We start from the raw sequence: 14254 nt of genomic DNA, 5'->3' as shown, positions 1-14254 counted from the left end.
TCAGCATCTGCCTTTCATAATCCTTGTTAGATCAAGAGTAATTGAGTCCATGTGTCAATAAGTTGCTTTTGAGTTAAACTGACTACATGTGATCATTTCAGTTGCTCTCCTGGGTGGATGATACTAATTAATACTTAAAATAAAATCTGAAGTGTTTAGTAAGGCTCTGCCAAGAAACTGAAACTGACTGGCTTGGCACTATAAATGCTGTACATTTTTCCTCATGTTTGCTTATGGTTTGCTCTATAAATGTCTGCCTGAAAGGCCAGACATTTATAGCAGAGGACAATTATACAGGTGAAACTCGAAAAATTAGAATATCGTGCAAAAGTTCATTAATTTCAGTAATTCAACTTAAAAGGTGAAACTAATATATTATATAGACTCATTACAAGCAAAGTAAGATATTTCAAGCCTTTATTTGATATAATTTTGATGATTATGGCTTACAGCTTATGAAAACCCCAAATTCAGAATCTCAGAAAATTTGAATATTACATGAAATCAATAAAAAAAAAAAGGATTTTAAATACAGAAATGTCGGCCCTCTGAAAAGTATAATCATGCATATGTACTCAGTACTTGGTTTGGGCCCCTTTTGCATTAATTACTGCCTCAATGCGGCGTGGCATGGATGCTATCAGCCTGTGGCACTGCTGAGGTGTTATGGAAGACCAAGATGCTTCAATAGCGGCCTTCAGCTCTTCTGCATTGTTTGGTCTCATGTCTCTCATCTTTCTCTTAGCAATGCCCCATAGATTCTCTATGGGGTTCAGGTCAGGCGAGTTTGCTGGCCAATCAAGCACAGTAATACCATGGTCATTGAACCAGGTTTTGGTACTTTTGGCAGTGTGGGAAGGCGCCAAGTCCTGCTGGAAAATGAAGTCAGCATCTCCATAAAGCTTGTCTGCTGAAGGAAGCATGAAGTGCTCTAAAATGTCCCGGTAGACGGCTGCGTTGACTCTGGACTTAATAAAGCACAGTGGACCAACACCAGCCGATGACATGGCTCCCCAAACCAACACAGACTGTGGAAACTTCACACTGGACTTCAAGCATCTTGGATTGTGTGCCTCTCCATTCTTCCTCCAGACTCTGGGACCTTGGTTTCCAAATGAAATGCAAAATTTGCTCACATCAGAAAAGAGGACTTTGGACCACTGAGCAACAGACCAGTTCTTTTTTTCTTTAGCCCAGGTAAGACGTTTGACATTTGAAGCCCATGTCCAGGACCCGTCTGTGTGTGGTGGCTCTTGATGCAGTAACTCCAGCCTCAGTCCACTCCTTGTGAAGCTCCCCCACACATTTGAATGGCCTTTTCCTGACAATCCTCTCCAGGCTACGGTCATCCCTGCTGCTTGTGCACCTTTTTCTTCCACACTTTTCCCTTCCACTTAATTTTCTATTAATGTGCTTTGATTCAGCACTTTGAGAACATCCAACTTCTTTTGCAATTACCTTTTGAGGCTTTCCCTCCTTGTGGAGGGTGTCAATGATGGTTTTCTGCACAACTGTCAGGTCAGCAGTCTTCCCCATGATTGTGAATTCAACTGAACCAGACTGAGAGACCATTTAAAGGCTCAGGAACCCTTTGCAGGTGTTTAGCTGATTAGAGTGTGACACTTTGAGCCTACAATACTGAACCTTTTCACAATATTCAAATTTTCTGAGATTCTGAATTTGGGGTTTTCATAAGCTGTAAGCCATAATCATCAAAATTATATCAAATAAAGGCTTGAAATATCTTACTTTGCTTGTAATGAGTCTATATAATATATTAGTTTCACCTTTTAAGTTGAATTACTGAAATTAATGAACTTTTGCACGATATTCTAATTTTTCGAGTTTCACCTGTATGAATGTGGTTTGCACAATGTTGCAATTGTCTACCCATGTTTTAATCTACAAACATCAACTCTATGACAAGGTTTACATGCTTCAATAGGTTATCACTATATTTTATATATATATATATATATATATATATATATATGTATATGTATATGTATACACACTTGTATATATTGTGGTTATCTGAGTTACCATAGACTTTGTCAGTTCAAACCAGTTTGTCCATCTCCATTGACCTCTCATCAACAAGGCATTTCCTTCCTCTGAACTGCCACTCACTGGATGTTTTTTATTTTGGCTCCATTTGGAGTGAATTCTAGAGTCTGTTGTGTGTGAAAATCCCAGGATATCAGCAGTTACAGAAATACTCAAACCAGCCCATCTGGCACCAACAATTATGCCACGGTCCAAATCACTGCGATCACATTTTTATGCCATTCTGATGGTTCATGCGAACATTAACTGAAGCTCCTGACCTGTATCTGCATGATTTTATGCACTGCTGCTACACAATTGCATGGATGATAATATTGTTTGTGCCAGATGTGCTTGTTTTGGTATTTCTGTAACTGCTGATCTCCTGGGATTTTCATGCACAACAGCCACTAGGGTTTACTAATGGTTTACTAATGGTGCCAAAAACAAAAAACATCCATTGAGTGACTGTTCCAAGGATGGAAATGCCTTCTTGATGAGAGAGGTCAGCAGAGAATGGCCAGACTGGTTTGGAGAACTGACAAAAGTCTAATGTAACTCCGATAATCTCTCTGTACAATTGTGGTGAGAAAAACGTAATCTCAGAATACTATTCTGAGATGCAGGTTGGCGCTATTTTGGTGGCATGAGTGGGACCCACACAATATTAGGCAGGTGATTTAAATGTTGTGTGTGTGTGTGTGTGTGTGTGTGTGTGTGTGTGTGTGTGTGTGTGTCATACCATAATTATTGTAAAAGTATAGTAAAACATTTATAAATTATTTATATATAAAATATTATGTTTAATTTTTTTTAATGAACATGCCATGTTGTTTTGATCTGTGGCCTGCTATCCATTGCTGCAGCAGACAAAAAGTTAACAATTTCACTTAGCACATGTACAGTATACATGAATTTAGAGAGAGAGAGAGAGAGAGAGAGAGAGAGAAAAAAAGACATCCGTAACCACATATAGCAGGATGGGGATTTGAGGACAAATTAGAAAATTGTGACTTTACGGTGATCTCCAATTGTATATGTAGTACACATATCTGACCACCAGGTGACACACTACTGCTTTCCACAATATGTTCAACTTCAGAATTATGTGGAAATATATATATATATATATATATATATATATATATATATATATATATATAATTAAAAAGAGGTTTGTCTCCTCCGCAATAGAATCCAGCATTCCCAGAAGGATCCTGGAATAATTGTCAGAAACAGTGATTTAAGATGCTGTGTGAATTTGGGATTAATGAGTAGACCACAGACTTTAGGAGTGAAGTTTTTTTCATACATTTTTAGGGTTCCTTTATTCTTAAAAATAGGTATGTATTTATACTTTTATTATTAGATCGTTATTTTTTTTCATCTTTTTCAAACTAAAATTATTAAAATAAAAATGTTTTGCTTTGCTAAGAATTTAGTTCTAAATCAGATCACAGGGAAGTCCTATTGAGCATCTTAATAGAAAGGAATATTCGGGTTCAATACAAGTTGAGCTCATTCGACAGCATTTGTGGCATAAAAGTGATTGCCACAAAAAAAAAAAAAAAAAAAAATCTGGGTAACCGTGAGGCACTTACAATGGAAGTGAATGGGGACAAATCTGTCACTTTAACAAAATGCATGTTAACATGATTTTACTGTAATAATATCACTTACTAACCCTTTCTGTGTAAAGTTATAGCCAATAATACATGATGGTGTATTGTCAACAAAACCTAAAATTACTGTAAAAATTACTATTTAAACATCTTTACAGCTCAAATAATAATTTTTAACAGAATAATTTATGTAAATGCTTTTATAAAATTATAAGCTTCACATTTCTACCTTGTTAAACTCGTCCTATTCACTTCCAGTGTAATCGAAGTGCGTTGCAGCTCAACTGAGTATTATAAATGCAATACAAAGGACCAGGGTCCTGAAAAGCATGTGCGTCATCACTTGAGTCGAACGTGCCATAAACATCATAAAATGAAGTGGTTGCTTTAGAAATGGTGTTTTTCATGTTACATTTGCTTTTTACTACACTATCGGTAAGGTTTAGGGTATGTAGGTTTGTATCTCGATAGAATATTAACCTTGAAAACATCATCTGTTCGGGGTACATTTCACTCGCTTATAGTGCCACACAGTGAACATTTCACTTCGGAACTGCCCTGAGACGTGTAATGAACCACAGTCACACAATGTTTGTTGCATTGGAAAAAAGACACTCACGAATTGCGATGTAAGACCACCTAGCATGAGTCGGGAAAGATTAAAAAAAAATAATTTTATATATATATATATATATATATGAGGAAAATTATTATTTGAACACCCTGCTATTTTGCAAGTTCTCCCACTTAGAAATCATGGAGGGGTCTGAAATTGTCATCGTAGGTCCATGTCCACTGTGAGAGACATAATCAAAAAAAAATAAAAAATCCAGAAATCACAATGTATGATTTTTTAACTATTTATTTGTATGATACAGCTGCAAATAAGTATTTGAACACCTGAGAAAATCAATGTTAATATTGCAATTACAGAGGTCAAACGTTTCCTGTAGTTTTTCACCAGGTTTGCACACACTGCAGGAGGGATTTTGGCCCACTCCTCCACACAGATCTTCTCTAGATCAGTCAGGTTTCTGGGCTGTCTCTGAGAAACACGGAGTTTGAGCTCCCTCCAAAGATTCTCTATTGGGTTTAGGTCTGGAGACTGGCTAGGCCACGCCAGAACCTTGATATGCTTCTTACAGAGCCACTCCTTGGTTATCCTGGCTGTGTGCTTCGTGTCATTGTCATGTTGGAAGACCCAGCCTCGACCCATCTTCAATGCTCTAACTGAGGGAAGGAGGTTGTTCCCCAAAATCTCACAATACATGGCCCCGGTCATCCTCTCCTTAATACAGTGCAGTCGCCCTGTCCCATGTGCAGAAACCCCCCAAAGCATGATGCTACCACCCTCATGCTTCACAGTAGGGATGGTGTTCTTGGGATGGTACTCATCATTCTTCTTCCTCCAAACACGGTTAGTGGAATTATGACCAAAAAGTTCTATTTTGGTCTCATCTGACCACATGACTTTCTCCCATGACTCCTCTGGATCATCCAAATGGTCATTGGCAAACTTAAGACGGGCCTTGACATGTGCTGGTTTAAGCAGGGGAACCTTCCGTGCCATGCATGATTTCAAACCATGACGTCTTAGTGTATTACCAACAGTAACCTTGGAAACGGTGGTCCCAGCTCTTTTCAGGTCATTGACCAGTTCCTCCCGTGTAGTTCTGGGCTAATTTCTCACCTTTCTTAGGATCATTGAGACCCCATGAGGTGAGATCTTGCATGGAGCCCCAGTCCGAGGGAGATTGACAGTCATGTTTAGCTTCTTCCATTTTCTAATTATTGCTCCAACAGTGGAACTTTTTTCACCAAGCTGCTTGACAATTTCCCCGTAGCCCTTTCCAGCCTTGTGGAGGTGTACAATTTTGTCTCTAGTGTCTTTGGACAGCTCTTTGGTTTTGGCCATGTTAGTAGTTGGATTCTTACTGATTGTATGGGGTGGACAGGTGTCTTTATGCAGCTAACGACCTCAAACAGGTGCATCTAATTTAGGATAATAAATGGAGTGGAGGTGGACATTTTAAAGGCAGACTAACAGGTCTTTGAGGGTCAGAATTCTAGCTGATAGACAGGTGTTCAAATACTTATTTGCAGCTGTATCATACATTGTGATTTCTGGATTTTTTTTTTTAGATTATGTCTCTCACAGTGGACATGCACCTATGATGACAATTTCAGACCCCTCCATGATTGCCAAGTGGGAGAACTTGCAAAATAGCAGGGTGTTCAAATACTTATTTTCCTCACTGTGTATATATATATATTCTTTGAAGAAAGTAATGCTGTTAGTTTTGAGAATTGTTTTCTGAGGTTTGCTACCAAACCTTGCTGTTTTGCAGATGGATAAATTAAATGTATAATTAATATTTTATTAGATTCCATTATTTGTATTATCATTATTATTATCATTATCATTGCTGGTTTTAAAGTTATTATTATAATTAATAGTTGCCTAACAACAACAACAACAACAACAACAACAACAACAATAATTCAGCAAATAGGGAGTAGAAATGAATAAATATGATTTTAAATATGAAGGAAAATGTAGAAATGCGACAATCCATTTGAAAGTATTGACCTCTGGTCTGTCATCTGTCGCTTGTCATATGCAGTGCAAAGTTGGTTTCAGTCTAGTATTATGAAAGAAAATTTGTACTTTTTTAAAGTTTTATAAAATTGTAAGGAGTAAAAAGTACTGTATCTTTTACTTAATTACATTTCCAAAGTACAAGTATTCTGTTTAAATTGCATGTGGGTAAAATAATAAAAAAATAAAAAGTATTTTTACTAAATTACTTGGCTTGTTCTGATGAATTATGCTTTGTCTGTTCCGTGGTCCGATTTGAACATGGCAATGAGAACTATATTGTATAAGTAATTTGTTGAAACTACATCTCCCAGAATGCAGCCGAGATGACTCCGTCAGCCCCTTCATCAAATCCGCAATCTCATTCACTCACTGTCCGTACCGAGGACAACAACTTACTACCTCTGTCTTTATCTGCCCGTGTAAGTACACTATTGCTCATTCATTTCACTGTTCCGAGCTTTACCTTTTTTACGTCTCGATAATTTACATTGCGCTGCGCGCGTGATGCTCTGCATAAATTATTTAGAAAGAAACAGGTTTTAGACTGACATTGCATTGCGCTGTATTTCTCATGTATAAAGTAATGACTTCGTAAACGATGCGTCAGGAATGGCTTGTATTAGATGACAAATGACTGACACCGCTTTTATTTTCTTGAAATTGTTTTCCCCCAGTAGTCTGTTGTCGCACGCGCTTCCAGTAGTTCTTTGTGTTGGTAAGCCACTAATCCACCTTCAGGCAGCAGCTAGATGTAAAACAAATGACAGTGTTTTTAAAGCATTTTGCATTGCTTAGTAAGAGTTGGTAAGTAAAACTTTTCTAATTTGTTTTTTATTTCCATTGTCTTGTTTTTCAGCTTCAGGATTCTGTGCAGCTTGTCCTTTGAATTTCATCTGAAACAATATGCCAAATATAATTATTTCAGAACCATGACCCAGAGTTGGTTCATTGTAATACATATTAGTGACATTGTAATAACATATGAATAACTGTTTATTGCTGCACTTATAAATTAGGCTAGACTTTAACTCTAATCAATTACAACAGGTTATGTAACCTACTGTAGAATATATTTATATGTATGCGATATGACTACACAGTAAGATTTCCAAATTATGATGAAGAATAGATAGAAAGATAGCTGTTGGACTTGTTGACAGCTAAAAAGAGTGATCATGTTTGGAGGTCGATTTGTCTTTGCCTCTTTGTCTCTATTGTCTAGTCAGGCTGTGAACTTTTTAATTTATAATATATAATCCTAGTTGTATTTTTATTTAGCCTAAGCTAAAATGACATCATCATATAACGATGAGACCAGGAGTGACATATCGGAATCTCTGGAAGTCTGTGAATTCCAGAGTCAGTATGTGGATTCGACAGGTTACTACAAATCCAGAAGCCTACCCGTTCTTAATGGCGGCTGTCCTACAGTTAATGAGACACTGGAGCCGAGGCTGGTCAGCACAACACAGACTTTAGTAAATACTGACCAGTGCTCATTATTCAGCAAGCTATACCAGAAAAGAGACTCTAGCGAATTGGATTCACCTACCAGGACTGATTTCTCCCCTTCCATGTCCAGCATGGTGGTTCTTAGTAGCTCTGTGAGAACTGATACCAACCGGGCAGGTGGTAAAAAAATTGGTTTTTCGTTCATGAGATTCATCCGATACCCTGCAAGGCAGTACGTTAGGGTGATTCTCTCGGACTCTAGATGTTTTCTTTTCTGTATGTGTTACCTGACGTTCATCCAGTCATTGATGGTCTCTGGCTACCTTAGTAGTGTCATCACCACCATAGAGAAGAGATACAGCCTAAGAAGCTCTGAATCTGGACTTTTGGTTAGCTGTTTTGACATTGGGAGTCTGTTGGTTGTGGTCTTCATCAGTTACTTTGGGGGTCGAGGGCAGAGACCACGGTGGTTGGCGGTAGGTGGGGTATTTATCGCCGTGGGAGCAGCTCTGTTCTCCCTTCCACACTTTATCTCTCCACCCTATAAAATCCAAGAGGTCAACTCTTCCAGGGGGAATGAGGGCCTGTGCATGAATGGCAATGGGAGCAGATGGGACACTCTGGATATGTCTTCCTGTCCACGGGATCAGGAGGGCAACGATCACTCCATATACGTCGCCCTTTTCATTTGTGCCCAGGTCCTGGTTGGCATGGGTTCCACTCCAATCTACACGCTGGGACCAACATACCTGGATGATAATGTGAAAAAGGAGAATGCATCTCTCTACCTAGGTAAGACATTTTTTGTTTATTATTGAGGGTTCCCACAGTCATGGAAAGCCTGGAAAGATGAGGGCATTTTTAATTTGTGATTTTCAGACCTGAAAAAAGTCATGGAGCTTTCTATAGTGAAAACATGTTTTAGTTATGCTCAGCTCTGAAATATTTCCAAATATTTCTGAAAAAGAGCAATTTCTTGCCAATTTCTTTAACGATCTGTACCCTCTAATTACCAACAACTTGAAAAGTCGTGTTATAATAATGGAAATTTAGAGGTCAAAAGGTGTTGGAACCCTGATAATTATCCACATATTTTTGTGCTTCTGTTGTATTTTCAATTGAGTATAGGCTATGCTTTAATATCTGTCATTGTACAATACAATATAAATACATTTCAAAACCTTCACTTTCACACAAATGATAGAAAAAGGGCAGATTAACAGTTCATAAACACCTTTTCCCTCATTCCTTACACAATGCCATCTTATGGCACCAAAACACTTTCTCCATTTCATGTACTTTTATGGCTTGTAGCATTTGCAGTATATAAATATATAAATAGTACCATATAAATATAGTACCAACTACATTTAAAAGCTTGTTCAGCTGATATTGTTGCACTTGAAATGAGTCCTGAACAGCACGCTAGTCGACATGTAAGCCGAAAGTGTCATAGAATTTCCACAAAAGGATTTGGCTGCTTCAGGATTTGTTTGCTTTTTCTGACTTTAGGTTTAAGGTTTAGGGTAGGGTGGTAGGTAGGTTTTGTTCATTTAAAACTCAATAGAACACAAACCTCATCTGTTTGGGAAGAATTGTAATTGCCTTTATTGCCACACTAAACCTGGAAAATGGCGCAATATGTGAAAGCCGGAATATTTCCTCTGAAATAGTTTTGCTCTGTGTGCTGATAAAACTTATTGCGAGGGAGCACAATACTTGTTGTGAGGGAAAGCAAATTGTTGCGAGGGAATACAAAACTTATTGTGAGTGAATGCAAAATTTATTACAAGGCATCGCAAACTGTTTTGAGGGAATGCAAACTATTGTGAGGGAAATCAAAACTTTTTGGGAGGGTGCACAAACTATTGCGAGGGAACGCTAACTATTGCGAGGGAATGCAAAACTTTTTGTGAGGGTACGCAAACTATTGTGAGGGAACACAACATTTTGAGAGGGTACGCAAACTATTGCGAAGGAACGCAATCTATTTTTGGGAAGGCAAAACCTATTGCGAGGGTACACAAACTATTGCAAAGGAACGCAAAACTGTTTGCAGATGGTATGCAAACTATTATGAGGGAGTGCAAAACTTATTGCGAGGGAACCCTAACTATTGCGAAGCAATGCAAAACGTTTTGCGAGGGAACCCTAACTATTGCGAGGGAACGCAACACTTTTTTTGAGGGTATGCAAACTATTGCGAAGGAACGCAAAGTATTTTTGGGAACGCAAAACTTATTGCGAGGGAACGCAAAACGTTCTGTGTGGGAGATCAAACCATTGTGAAGTAACGAAACAATTACGAGGGAATGCAAAACTTATTGTTAGGGCATGCCAAACTAGTTCAGAAAAATAAATCCCCCGGCCCTGTAGTAAAGATCCACGAAATGTCATTTTGCAAAAATATCATCACAGTCATGTGACAAGGTCCGGAAATGTTCTGTAGATCTCTCTTCTGTAGACAACATGTAGTAGCAATTAATATACCCCTATCAAATTTAAACAAATCACTGCAAGATGAGGGGGGTAAAACACACCATCAAATGTTCTCTCCTCTGTCATATACCTTTATCTTTAATCTTCTTCAAATCCTGTTCCTTACGCTCTGTGATTGGGTATGCTGATGAAATTGTATGAGACATTTTGGGTGCACCTTTCTGTTTTTTGGAGAGATTGTTGTGGGAGAAACAGTTCTGTGCTTGAAACAAGGTGACATCAGTGTTAAATAATCTTCTTGTTTTGGTTATATTCAGCATCATGATATTATCAACGTGTTGAGTCATAACCATGGCAACCATGGAAGTACTAAGCATGCTGGATGTTTGCACAGTGAGAGGTTTTTACAAAAGATGATTTGTTTTTTATGATTGATGTGGACCGGCCACTGGATTTGACACACAGGTGAATTTTTAAGAAGACCACTTTATCTACAGCTTGGTGAGTAAGCTGTATACACTCCCAGCATCTCAGTGCTTTTACAGCAACACTGGCTTATCCAGAAGTAGTGTGGGGCTATTGTGATGGGTGAAAATGCATCCGTGAACATATATACACAGAATAAAGAGCCCACCCCTATTATGAAGTGTATGTGCTGCCTCCTTAAAGTACATTTATTTATCATAGCTTGCATCACAGTCAGTACAGTAAGTGTGATAAGGGCAGAGCATTGGAGATAAAGAAAACCATACACCTCGCTAGGCTTGTCACGATAATTACATTATCGACTTCTCTTACGATATATATGGACATAACCTCGATCAATTTTGCTGACCTCGATATTACCCATTGTGTTTACATGTGTGTTTGATTACATAAGAATTAATGTCACCAATATTTTAGCCAGTCGCGCTTGTTCTGTCCTCTTGTCTGCTCTCTGTGTCAGCGGTGGGGCTTAGGCAACTCCACACACACATAGATCGGACAGCGACAGGTGAAGATTGCGTGTTACTTGAGGCTAATAGGTGTTTTAATAGGTGTTTTTCAGGACGACTGCATAATTCCAGCCAGAAAGTTTGGAAGAATAAGTCCAAATGGACTTGGTTTCAAAGCCACATTCCACAGCTCCAGTGTGGGAACATTTTTGCTTTTAAGCCGAATGAGAGAGTAGAGACAATTAACGTTAACGAGCCGGTATGTTGACTTTGTTTAAAAACAGTGGCAATACTACTAACCTAAAAGCTCATCTAAAACACAACCATCCCATCCAGTTTTCCGAGCTGGGAACAAAAAACGCAATTAAATCATTGTTTTTATTTTTTTTTGACATTCCAATGTCTGAATATTCTTAAGAATTAGAAGTTCATTGCTCTTTAAACAGGTGCACTTGCATTATTATGCTCTTATATTATCATTATATCAGTGGCATTAAATTGTCTTAAAATGACAATAATATGGTTTATCGCAATTATTTCAGGGAGACAAATGTAGTTTTCCTGACCGGGCTACACCTCGCTCTGTATTTACACTCCCCATTATGACAGCCTGAGGTATTACTTCTCTGCTGAAACCTTGCTGCATAACCAGGAATGTTTTAGCCATTTCAAGACGTTAGTTCACTCAAAAATGAAAATTCTTCACACTCATTTTGTTCTAAAATCATTTGACTTTTTTTGTTCCATGCAACACAATAAGGTAGAATGTTAATCTCCGTTACCATTCACATTAATTTCAATGGAAGTTAATGCTAACTGAGGATGCAAGTCCCTAATATTCGGCCTAACGTCTCCTTTTGTGTTCCACAGAAGAAAGGCTTCCTCATATTGGTTTGCAATGACATGAGTGTGAGTAATTGATGTCAGAATTTTAATATTTGGGTGAACTCTTTTAATGTCTTGAAATAGCAAAAAAACTATAAAATCTATAACACTTGTGAGACTTAGAGCTTTTAGTTTGGTCTTACAAAACCTTCTTTATCTTAAAAGGTATTGATTAACATTTACAATTATGTCAGTTTTCAGTAGTTTTCTGTAATTTGTTTCGAAACTGATGTCCATACATGTTTTACTCTATAAAAGGCCAGGATTGTGTTATCACATGATTCAGCAATATTTGTATTTGTGATATTTTAGATAAAGAAAATGTGTTAGATTGTAAAAAAAAAAAAAAAAAAGTAGTAGATATACTGAGGTGAAAGTTGAGTCTTGCTTCGGACGGCCAGGCAACTAATAGAAAGCCGACAAATCAACTCTTAAAAAGAGACCCAGAACTATAATTTGAATTAATGACAATCATTTGTATGTCTAATTTCCTTTTGATATCTCCCTCTTCAAATTAATTCAAATCCCATAACAATTTACTAAAATCACTTGGGGCAAGAAAGACAAATTGAAATTGGGTGTTTGATGAAATGAATGTATAGTGGAATGTTTGCCACAATGGAATGTTGAAAATGTTTTCTTTAAGGATCAATAAATACCATAAAAGTATATTTGTGCATGATATTCCAAGTCTTCTGAAGGCATATGTCCCACTTAAAATGTAAGACATTTTTCAGTGAAAACCTTCATGAGTGCAACTTATGCTTTCAGGGGACTTGCATTATGACACAAATTTCAACATGCTTCAGGCAAATGCACTTTATTGAGCTGACATAAATCAGAGTTTATTGTCTGAACATATTCTCTTCCTGAAACACATTCAGATTAGTCATCAGTGGCATTTCCTTGATGAATAACTGAGATTAGCCTATGAAGTGGCATCTCTTCATTGACATCTTAAAGGTCCCTATATACACTAAACATTTTTATTAATTAATCATTCTTTTCCATTTGAATTGTCAGAAAATGCACAGTTCATTAATAAACTGGGGGACCAGGTGCTTCTCCGACTGATTTACAGGCCAACCATTTTCTTTGCGTGATACTCATGGATTATAGACTGGAGTCAGCCAGGGTTTTGGTTTGGGATTGGTGTTCTCTCTGAGTTTGTGTCTTTATGAGTTTGAGTGTGTGTTTGTATTTTAGTCTGTTGCAAAATGCAGAATAAATTAATAATATTCCAGTAGGCAATTTAGGGCCTGCATTATTTTTTTTTGGCTGTAGCGCTTTCTGTGTCAGAGATAGTTGATCATAATGCTCTGACAGCTCCCTGGTGGGCAAGCATTTTTATTTGCGGTAGTTATTGAGGAATACTGTGAGATGGATAGAGTCTGTGTTGTATTGTTGGAAACGATATCAGACCGCCCTGGATAAACACATCTACCCTCTCTGTCTTCTGTTAAATTTAGCAGGGGAACAGCTGCTGCAAGTTGTGTGTTAAAGGAGAGAGGAAGAGGTTTTAAATATACTGTGGTCTTTATTATGTGTAATAGTTACACATGCCATGTAACTCTCTGACGCCTCCGGTTGCCTTTATCTCTCTCGGCCCCGCCCTCCTACCTGCCACGGTGTTTTGTTTTTGTGCAGTAAAAACATCTTTTAAATGACATATTAACCTTAGCCTATTAAGACTTTAAGATAATATATCTTAAATTACGTTTATTTTTCGTATCCTATTGCCACTTATTTCTAGTTTTAAGCATAAGTCTGACCAATTTTTTTTTTGATTTACAGTATACGTTAAACAAACAATATTGCTTCTCAAGTAAATGTATCTTTAAATCAAGATATTTAGATATTTCTGCAGGAAAACAAGACAAAAATATTGAGGAAAAAATACTATTTTGCAGTGTCACATTCACATTTTGTGTGCTCTACAGTTCTTACACACACACACACACACACACACACACACACACACACAGACACACACACACACACAGAGAGAGAGATCTAAATACATCTGTTCTCTCTCACTTCTGAGTTTAAAAAAAATCTCCACCATGTTCCGTCCATTATGTGTGATCACGTTCCCTGTGCTGGAAGTGCATTTGGCTTTGTGGAGTCCTAAAGAAAATTTGCACCCATGTCACGGCATTGGTGGCTTCCTCTGACTTTACCACCCACTACCTAACTGGGTAACAGGCTTCAGTTACGCGTTAGGGTTACTCAGCAGACTGTGACTTAAGCAAGTCTTCAGTAAGCTATTTCCC

General features: G+C 37.8%; 1 pseudogene; it reads left to right on the top strand.

Moving 5' to 3' along the window:
- The first annotated feature begins 6646 nt into the window (after positions 1 to 6646).
- Positions 6647 to 14254, top strand: part of LOC127634063 (solute carrier organic anion transporter family member 5A1-like) — a 64039-nt pseudogene continuing 56431 nt past the window's right edge.

The sequence above is a fragment of the Xyrauchen texanus genome, chromosome 41 (genome assembly GCF_025860055.1).
Source record: "Xyrauchen texanus isolate HMW12.3.18 chromosome 41, RBS_HiC_50CHRs, whole genome shotgun sequence".
NCBI lineage: Eukaryota > Metazoa > Chordata > Actinopteri > Cypriniformes > Catostomidae > Xyrauchen > Xyrauchen texanus.
Note: the sequence above shows the minus strand (reverse complement) of the source record. Positions and strands in the feature narration are given on the sequence as shown.